This window comes from Emydura macquarii, unplaced genomic scaffold (genome assembly GCF_026122565.2).
Source record: "Emydura macquarii macquarii isolate MOO-44397 ecotype Brisbane River unplaced genomic scaffold, CSIRO-AGI_Emac_v2 contig_306, whole genome shotgun sequence".
Lineage (NCBI taxonomy): Eukaryota > Metazoa > Chordata > Testudines > Chelidae > Emydura > Emydura macquarii.
The window spans coordinates 12,558,773-12,569,247 of NW_027130443.1; positions in this window are offsets into that span (position 1 = coordinate 12,558,773).

Sequence of the window (10,475 nt, forward strand, 5' to 3'; positions counted from 1 at the left end):
GAGAAATGGCTTCCTAGGGAAGTGGGGGCCGGGCTGTAATCAATGCAGCTTCGCACCAGCCCTGGAATCGCCCCTGGGATCTCACCTCACCTGGCTGTTAACTCATCACAGGCCTAATTCTCAGCAGACCTACGCGGGGGCCAGGTGCCCACATCCACATCTGTCTCAGCAGCAGCGCTGGCTGTGGGGCCCCCTGAGCTGGGGTGTGAGTGGCAGAGAGAGGAGGGCACAGATGCTGTGTGTGGATTCCACTGCTGTGTGAGGTCCGTCCACTCCCCTCCCCAACGCAGATCACATGGGCAGCTTCTCCCATCCTGCCCCGCCAGCGATGCGGGAGGGCAGATGCTGCAGCCTTCTGAGGCCTGGGCATCTGCCTTGGGACAACCGTATGGGGGCCAGATCACCGCAACGAAGGGTTGGTGCTGGAGACCCTGCCCTGCCGGGATCTGAACTGGGACCCGGTTCTCATCCCTCCTTCCAAGGCTGACATTTTCCCATCACTGCAGCTGAGGGCAAATGGCTTCTTTGGTCCAAACTGACTACACTGTTTGGATTTTTATCAGAACCAACTCCGCCCATTCTTTTCAGCCTGAAGGTTTCAGCTCCTGACTGTCAAAAGCTGAAATCTGTAAAGTGGGGAGAACGAATCTGCCCTGCCTTCCCTCCCGCGCTTTGAGAGCTACGCATGGCCAGTGCTAGATAAGAGCTGGCTGCTGCTGCTGCTGCCGCCGCCGCCGAGTTAGTTTTATTATCTCCGAGGTTATAATTATTCACATCTTTGCTACATCAGCATGGTGGGCCAGGCCAACAGGCCAGCATGACTCCTTTGACTGCAGAGCAGAGAGGAGGTTTTGCTGCTGGAAATCCCTGGACTTCACGCTGAGCCACCAGGAGGTGGGAATTTATCCCACTTCCCTAGCAGCTGTGACTGCCTGTGTGACCAGCCCTAGTCTGTGCTTAACCTATCCCAACATGCTTGCTGGCCCTTTAAATCTAGGAGATGGGAACAGCTGTTGCCCTGTGGTGTGTGTTTGGTTCCCCTGGTGCAGACAGATTGCAGCCGTCCTGCTTGTAAGTACTTTGTGTGTTTGTGTTGCTGTTGTCTCCTGCTTTGCAATCGCTCTCTCACCAACCCCCTCAAGAGCTCTGCAAAGCTGGGGTGCTGTGTGGGGGTTGATTAAGGCCCAGCTCTTTGTGCCTCTAGGCCTGTGCCACAGAAAATGATGCCTTAGCAGCAACGGGCTCTTGCTCCCCCGAGCTGTCTGAGCCCCAGAGGCTGCAGAATTGTTTTAAGCCACAGCAGGTCTCCGGCAGGCCTTGATCGATCGATCGTCTCCTGGTGCGTTTTGCTGAGGGTGCTCTGAACCGGGATGGTGAGATGGACAAATCCCCGGGGGGGTTCCACTGGGCAAGAGATTGACTTCCAAGGGAGAGGCCTTCAAACCCAATTCAAGGGTGTGGCTCCAGGCCTGCTGAGATTCCTCTGGGTCCTGGGACAGAGTTGGCCCCAGGGTATTAAAAATAGGTGCTTGGGCAAGGTGCCCGTGTGGGCCATGTGTGTATCAAACTTGGCCGCCCTTTGCCTCCCCCCTGCTGGGATCCCTCCCCATTTAGCAATCTGGGGCAGACCGGGTGGTCGTGAACCCCTGGGCTGGGGAACTAGAACAATAGCCCCTTGGTGCTATAGCCCTTGGTAGGGCACCAGGCTTCCCCCAGCAGCACTGGGCCATGCTGTGCATCACAGGGTGTTTCTGGGGGTGTAGTGGGCCCAGGGCGATTGGAGGAGGCTTTCAAAAGAAAGTAGAAGGTGGTGAGACCCTCCCAGCTGCTTGCTCTTTCCCCGGCCTTGCTCGCTCTCTGCCAATCTTAATTTAAAACCTTAATCCCCCAATTGGGGTATGTGGAAAGACGCTTGTGGCCGTTCCCCACAGGTGGGTGACTGCCCCAACGAGCTACAGCACCGAGACTCAGGAGATCTGGGTTCAGTCCCTGGCTCTGCTGACCTTGTCCCTGGGTGAGTCCCTGTGTCTCTCTGGCTCTCCGTTCCCCAGCTGTAAAATGGGTTTAATGATCCTTCCTGCGTCTGTTCCAGCTGCGAGCTCTTCGGGGCAGGGCCCCCTAGACGCTATTGGAATATAAATAACGCAGATGTGTCGATACCACTGTGAAGGGTGCTCTGTGAGATGCTGCAGGGGGGTGGCTGGGCTCTGAATGGCATGAAAAGAACAGGAGATCCTGGTGCCAGTGAAATCTGCTAGACGGTGGAATGATGTTGGTGATTGTCTGTACTGAGGCCCCCTTGGGCTGGGTGCTGCAGGCACCGGCCAGTCTGTCCCTGCCCCCAAGATCTTACAAGTTAAGGCCCTGATTCTACAATGGGACATGCACGTGCTCGGCCAGTGTTCGAGTTTGGCACGTATACGGGTGGTTGTGGCGTCGGGGCCTGTCACCTCCTCAGGGAAGCGCAGGAGGCTGCATCTTTTAAAGTGGTTAAAAGCTAGTTTGGAAAAAGCTCCCATGAGCCAACCGGCAGGGATCGCTGATCTTGTATGGTTCACGGGAATCTGATTTTCTACTTGGGGTTCTATTTCCAGCTATGGGAAGGATTATTGTTTAGTGGGAGTCAGGACTCCTGGGTTCTTCCCCAGCGCTGGGGGCAGGGGATAGAACGGGGCCGACGGGGAATCAGGATTCCTGGAGTCTATCCAGACTCTGCCACTGATTTAGCATGCGACCTTGGGCGAGTCGTGTCTCCTCTGTGCCTCCCCATCTCTCTCCCTTCTGTAAAATCTTTCCCCTACAGCTGAATCTCTTGCCTGAGTGCTTTGAGGCTCCCAGCTGGCAGGTGCTGGGGCAGGGAATGATAACTAAGGTCAGTAAACAATTCCTTGGGATCTCTTAGAGGTCACTGCGGCCTTTGCTCTGCGGCTGGTGTGTTTCAGCAGCGGCCCTCCCGCCTGTTGGGTTTGTGCACGAGATAACCAAGAGGAATCTGATGCAGAAGCGATAACGATGCACCAAAAGCGCTGCCTTCCCAAAGTCACGGCAAGGACACGTTCTAATCCTGTAGACAGACCATGAGGTTTTAGAAGCCGTCTTGCTCCAGGGGCTAAGGGATGCAAGGGGTTAATGTCCCGACTCCTCCCAGCTGGCGACCTGCCTTCAAAGCTGGGGGGGAACAGTGTAAGTGAAATGAGTTTGCAAAGTCTCAGTGGGTTTTGGCATCTGACATGAAAGCAGCTCTGGATGGTTTCAGATGATTGCACGGGGACTGAGATAATGGGGAGGTTGCAGGTCGGGACAGAAGGATATCAACCGAGCTGTATGTGTGGGGAGCCCAGGGCTGGAACAGCAGGGGCTTGTGGTTCAAGACTGAGTGGCGCTGGGGAGGTTGGAATAGCGGGGCTCTGCAGGTTGGGATTGAGGGGTGTGGGCAGGGATAGTCTTAAATCAAAGGGCACACCAGGCAAGGAGCATCTTGGCCTAACAAACTTCCATTTGTTAAACTTTTGTAGACCTTATTTCATTCGTAGCCCGATGCACGACTTGCATGCGTGATTTATCCCCATCATATAAGACGATACATTTGCACGCCAGGAGCTGTAAATCTGCCTTTATTCATGCCGGGTATAAGCAAACACACAAACCTGTTTCTTCTAATCTTAGAGAAACGCTTTTTTTAAATTTTAAGAATAACTGAAATGGATGAACATCAAGAAACTGAACCGAGCACCAGCTCTGGGTGGACCAGTGTTAAACAGCTTTACAGTCGGTGACAGCCTTGGACCGTTAACTCGTGTCCTTGAGTTCCAAAGGTCGCTTTTCTCACCTTTGCCCTCGCTCACGAGTTAAAGCACAGCGTCCAAGAGATCCAAAGACTGGCCAGTGGCATTTTCAAGCGATAAAATAGCAAGCTGGATTGCCTGGGGCCGTCTCCTGCTTACGTAGCCGCGAGGGCCTGGCTGACAGCATTCGAGGAGGTTGGAGGAAAATGAATCCACACACTTTCCTTCCAACCTTCTATTGTCCCTGTTGTCGCTAACAACACAAAGTGCCCCCCAGCCCGGCACCCGAGTTAGGCGCCTGCCCCTAAATTTGGCCCTGGGCAGAGCTGTGGGGGCAACGTTGGAGCTGCAGGAGGCTGGTTACATGTCCCCTGGTGGTGCTCTTATTTCTTGCTTCTCTCAGCCCTAAATTTCCTCTAGCTCGAAAAATATCGACAGCCCCAGCCTGGCCCCCTGGTGTCAGCGAAAGGGTGACCTGGCTGGGGGCCAGTGGCGGCTGCCCGTGGGGCCTGGCTTTTACCTCCACCCCACACTAGTGCCTGTCCTGGGGGTCCCGGTGGGGGGGGCAGCACGGTGCTGTCACAACCCTCTTCCCCCGGCTTCACTGCGCAGACCAGCTTGTGCCAAACACCTCTGAGCTCAGCCTGGGGGGGGCGCAGTTTGGGGTGCCCGTGATGCTGCCCAGAAACAAGCAGCAGCAGCCCCGCCGGCTGGGGCAGGGGATGTGTTTTCCAGACCACTTCAAACACCGCCTGCACCCGGGTTTGGAAATTCTCGCCCGCTGCTTGAAGCAAAATGGTGTGTGGGGGGCGGGGGGGCAGGGACTGATTGGGTAGAGGGGCAGGGAGAGTGCAGGGGGGGGGCAGGGAGAGTGCAGGGGGGGGGCAGAAGAGACTGCCTGAGGGGGACATTAGATTCCCCTTCCCCCCCCCCCCCCCCCCCCGCCATGCCACTGGGAACTGATGGGGTTAAACTCTGCACCCCCTCCCCACCCCAAGTGAATGGCTTCACCCCTCTTCTTGCCATCTTCCTGCTCCGGCAGGGTGGGGCTGAGAGGAAGGGGGGTGGGGGGCAATGGGCCCATTTAACGCGGCCTCCCCCCTCCTGGGATCGCCCGCGCTGGGGAGAGCTGGGGCAGCCCTGGCCTTGATCCCAGCCCGCTCCTCTCCTCGCTGGCCTGCCCGCCGGCATCTTGCAGGATGTGCGCGGCGCTGCATCAAGGGGGAGGGGATTCCCCCCGCCCACACAGGCAGCGAGAGCCCTGCGTGTCTCTCTTCTCTTCTCTTCCACCCCCCCCCCCCCCCCCCCCCCCCCCCAGCCACTGTCACGGGGGAGCCAAGTCTTGCTCCGAGCCGCCTGCGGAAACAGCCTGGAATATCCACCCCCCCCCCGGGGTGTCCCTTCATCCCCCTTGATTCGTTTCCTTCCCCCCATTTCAATTCCGGGGGGGGATCCCTCTGCGCTGGGGGGTGCCCCCCCCCTTGCATGGTTTATTTTCGGAGGGGGAATCCCGCCCGCCCCCGCAAAACGGACGCTCGAGCCCGCCCGCCCCCCGCGCGCGGGGATCCCGGGGAATCATCGAGCGCCGGCGTCTCGCTGCCTGGCGGCGTGGTGCGGAGTGGGGGGGGGTCGGGTCTGCCTGCTGCCATGGCAACGGGGCATCTCCGCGCTGCGGCGGTGGAAGGGATGCGGCGGGGGGGGGGGGGGGAGCCGGGCTGGCAGGAATCCTCCACCACGGGGCTTCCCCGCGCGGCGCGGAGGCGGCTGCTGACGTCACGGATCCCCCGGGGGGGGGGGGGGTGTTCCTGGAATGCAGGGAGCCCTGCTCTGAATGACGCGGAGGAGGGGAAACAAATAGCCCCCCCCCGCCCCCCATGCACCTTCCCCATGCATGGGGGCTGCTCTGCAAGGGGCGGGGCGGGGGGGGTCCTTGCTTTCCCAGGGCAGCTGGGGTGCTGTGTGGGGGGGGGACGACCCGCGGTGGCCTGTAGCAGGCCAGAGCCCCAGCTGCTGTCACTCCCCCGCAGTCAATGGGGCCCGGGGCACACGGCGGCGACCCCTCCCCCCCCGGGCACCAGGCTCCCCGGGCGAAAGGGGGTGCAGGAAGTGGGGGGGGGGCCCTGGGGAAGGTTCTTTCCCGTCCCTCCCCCTGCCAGGTTCTGTCTGGCCGAGGGGGGCTCCCGCTGGATACACGGAAACAAGGGGCTGGGGGGCTGTTACCCCTCCCTGAGTGTGGGGGCAGGGTGGTGGGGGCCGGGCCTTTGAGCCCCCGGCCGGGCTGTTTTCTGGAGCCCCGGGGGCCCTGGCTGGCTCGGTATTTATTAGGAGGCCGGAGCTCAACGCCAAGAGGTAAAATGAGGTGAAAGGAGGGAAGGGCTCTGGGAGGGGGACTGGCCCGTAGGGCAGGGAGCTGGGGAGCTATTCCCTAGTGGGGACCCCTGTGGGCCTCGCATCCCCCTGGGAGCTGATCCAGGAGGTGTATATTCCCTGCTGTCGCCATTGCTGGAGCACAGATGGGGAGCACGTAGGGGTCTCTGTTCCTGGCTTTGCCGGCAACCCTGAGCAGGGCCCAAGCATAATTTTTGGGGCCCAGTACAAACCACTTTTTAACACAAGCCCCCTCCTGTAATGGGGGTTGCAGCCTGGGCCGGGCCCCGGTAAAGTGTACCCTCCCCCCCATGTGGGGGCCCTGACCCTGAGCCAGCCCCGTCCCCGCTCTGTGCCTCAGTGTCCCCGCTCTGTGCCTCAGTGTCCCCCCCCCCCCTTGACTTTTTCCTCCCGGAAGCTCTTTGGAGCAGGGCTCGTTTCTGGTTGTGTCTGAGCAGCCCCCGGCAGGACTGGCCCCAGCTGGGTTGTGGCCTCTGAGGGCAATGAAGATAATACAATGAATTGTAAACAATAAACAAAAATGGTTTTGAGTAATTGACCAGATCCAATGGGGCTGGGCAGGTGGGGGCGGAAAAGGTCAATTGAAGCAGCATTAAGACGGAATTAGAGATGGCTGGATGAGCAGCTGAGCTGACGATAGTTCTTTGTCTCCCTCCTACCTCCTTTTTCGAAGCAGGGGGTGGGTGAGTCTGAGAGAGAGAGAGAGACCGAGACCGAGACCCTCCTGCCAAATGCAGGCTTCACGCTCGCTTTCCCACCCCCAAAGAGCAGCAGCTGCTCTCCTGCTCCATGCGTTCCCAGCTTGTGCTGAGGGGGCAATGTCTGCTGAAGGCTTGCGAGGAGACGGCCCTGGTTCCTCCCTTGCCTGGGCCCGAGGTGGGGGCGCTCAGGGATGATACAAAGGCAACACCGCAGGGCTGGGGGCAGTGACTCGGGAGGAGGAGGATTTCCCCTCCGCAGAGTGGGCTGCTTTTTCTGCCTAGTGTAGAGTAACGGATCCCTTTTCAATTTTCTGCTAAATAAGTACAGGCCTGCTCCGGTGTGACGAGGGTTCATAGAATACTGGGCTCCAAAGCCAGAGGGAACCACTGTGGCCATCTAGTCTGACCTCCTCCACAGCACGGGCCGCGGGACTTCCCCGCGTTCGTGTGACGATGCAGGGTGGGTTTGAATGCAGCAGAATTCGATCGTGTTTCTGTGTCCTGGCTTCTTTGTAACAGAAACTATCACAATGGTGGTATTGCCACGTGGGCAAAGGGCAGGCTGGATATCTGCAGCAGTTCCCGCTAGGCTTGGAGTAAACCCATTGCTAGTATTCTTGCTACAGCCTGCTTTATGGGCTACTGTTCTTCTGCAGCCAGGGTTTCCGACAGCGGGAAATAGCAGGGCCTTTGTCACTAAACAGTTAAGTTTCAGGCTTTCAGCTAACCCTGGAATTTGATCTGTGACAAGATCCTGAAAAGCAGATTAAAAGTCTTTGGCTTGGGCAAATGAGAAAGTGGATCATGGGCTAAACTGAGGGAGAAAAGCTGAGCCAAGAGAAGGGGGGAGATTGGCTGGTGGGACTTCAAAGGCTGAAATGTTAAAAGGGTCTCGCCTTCCTGCAGATGCGGAGAGTATTTGCCCGGTGTGATGTGGAACCAAAGCGGGGGAGCCAGACAATAGATGCCCTGGCTTTGGAGATGGGTATGAATTCTGAGCATGTGTGTGACTGTGCGTGTGTGAGCAGAATAGCGATAATGAAGCTGGAACATGAGTTGTGTAGAAGCCAGTTATCTTTGACCAGGTCTACACTTGGAAGGCTTTGCTGGCGTAGCCGGACCGGGATGCTATACTAGCAAACGCGCCTAGTGTGGACGTAGCTAAGAGAAGCCAAACTGCACTTTTCCCAGCATGGCTTATTTTGGGCCCCAGGAGTGAAATCAACTGTAGCAGCAGAAGCACAGTTTTGCTGGTGGAACTGTCTGTCCTATGGGCGTCTGCCGGCACGGTTATGTTGGTCCAAGACACACCCTGACCGACAGAGCATGGCTGGCCGAAGTCTGTAGTGTAGACGTGTCTCTGTCTAATAATCGCCTCCTGTTTAGGAAGGGCTGCGATTCCATGGAACGGGAGGCCCCGATGGGCTGGTGTTGTGGCCATGGGGGCTCCTGTAGATGGCTCCTCACCCAGCTCGACCACTCTTGCGGGGAGGGAAATGAGAGCGACTTTCACCCTCTGTGGCTCTCTCCAGGCTGCCCCGGGACGCTCCCAGCCCCCAGAAGGATATTGACAAACTGGGGGGGAGAGAGTTCTGAGAAGTGCTGGAAAAATGGTGAAGGGGCTGGAGGGACTGAGCTGGGGCAGGGGAGGGATGCAAGGTTTAAAACACCCGCCCAGGCGGCGCTCGGCTGCGTGGGCCCTGGTGGAGGAGGAGATGGGAGCGGTCGGACATACCTCTGTAGAGGGTCAATGCCAAGGGGGAGCGGTGATCTTCGGTGGTGGGGGCACCTGGGGAGCCTGGGATGCATCTAGGCTAAACATCCAGCCGTGAGATCTGCTGGGCTGCAGACTCTGGGGTACTCTCCGCCGGAGGACACAACCGTGCAGGAGCTGGGAGCAAAGAGGCTCCTTCCAGCTCTGATCTATTTACCAAGCAGAGGGATTTGCGTCCTGTCACCCCCTCCCCCCCATTCCTGTGCTGTGAGCAGTGCCCCCCTCCCCCCGACCCCCAAACCACTCGCTCTCCAAGCTGCAGGGCTGGGGCGAGGCCGGAATTTGGCGGCCGGTGCCAATAACAGTAAGGATGGGTTTAGTGACTCCTTCTGTCTAAAAATAACCTCTTCCCCGGCGCCGCTTTAACGGGACCGGGGGATTCTAGGGAAGGTCTCACGCTCACCACCTAGAGCCGAGAGAGCCCTCCATGTGGGGTGGGGCTGGGGGGCCACCCCACACTTCACACCAAAGATCCCGCACCCTTTCAGCTCTGAGCCACCTCCAGGCTCGAAAGCGGCTTTGACCTGATCTACTCTTAAGGCAAACCAGCGTCTTCCCTTCACGGCTTGCCCGACGAGACCCAGATCCACGGTTCCGAGTGAGCCCCGCCACAGCTGACGAGGTGTGAGCCGCGCTTGGCACAGCTCCTCGGGCCAATCTGGGCGTCTAGGAGGAAGAGGTTTGGCCCCCTGCTCAAAGTAAAGCCCCGGGACCTAGCTCAGAAGGGAACAGGTGTAATATTGTGCTTAGGGGAATGCGCTTGTCACGGGTAACGTTTTACAGAGGGAGGGAGGGCTCGTAAGCTGCTTCTTCACCCACGCTTTTCCGTTTGCTTTTCATTCAGAAGGTGGCTTCTGTGGTGTAAATCAAATGCCAGTTCGCTCTTCGGTCCAGTCACCGAGCAGGAGCCGTTTCCTTGGTGCAGGTCTCAGCCAAGCGGCGCGTGTAGAGCGGCGGTGGCTCTGGGGGTGCTGTGGATCTGGAAGGGCACTGCGCTGCGAACCCTCGTAATGTGACCCTGAGCCTTGCCATGTCTGTGGCTTCCCCCCCCCCCCCCCCGCCCTGAACTCCGCTCCTGGGGTTAGGGGAGAATCTCGGCTTTTCTTGGGGGCGAAGGAGGGCGTGGGGGAGTTTCTAGGTCTCCTGGTTGGGGATGAAAGCTTGAAAATGTGACGTGGGGGGCTCAAAACCCAGCAGGCAAATAAACGAGCCCCAGATTTATTTAGGGGGAGAATCTCAGGATTTTCAAGCGCTTGGGGTTGGCGGCGCAGTATCGTTCCTGGCCCGATATCCTGAAGGACCCAGCAGCCTCTACTGAAAACAACAGCGAATTCTCCCCTCCCCCACTGAGAACAATGGGAGATGTGGGGTGCTGAGCGCTGCAAGCCGGGACTCTGTTAGTTAGCAGCCGAGGCCCCGATCCTGGACCCATCAGCCCCCCTGTGCCCAGTGCAGGGCTGATTGCCTGGAGGACTGATCCAGAGGGGCAGTGGAGCCGGTTAGCACCAGGTACCCATTGGAGCTGGCTCCATGCACACTGAGCTGCAGAATAATGTACTGAATCGCTCTGTCCAGGACGGCCAGGGAGGCTCTGAGCCTGCAACGGCTTCTGGTGGGGAGGGATCTCTCTGCGTTCCTCCGGAGAATTCTTTCCCAGCTGTCTGGCTGGCGGGTCTTGCACATGCTCAGGGTCTCCCTGATCGCCATGTTTTGGGTCGGGAAGGAGTTTTCCCCCAGGCCAGGTGGGCAGAGCCCCTGGGTGGGTTTTGCCTTCCTCTGCAGCCTGGGGCAATTGGATTTTGTCTGCCTTTCTCAGCAGGTTAAACA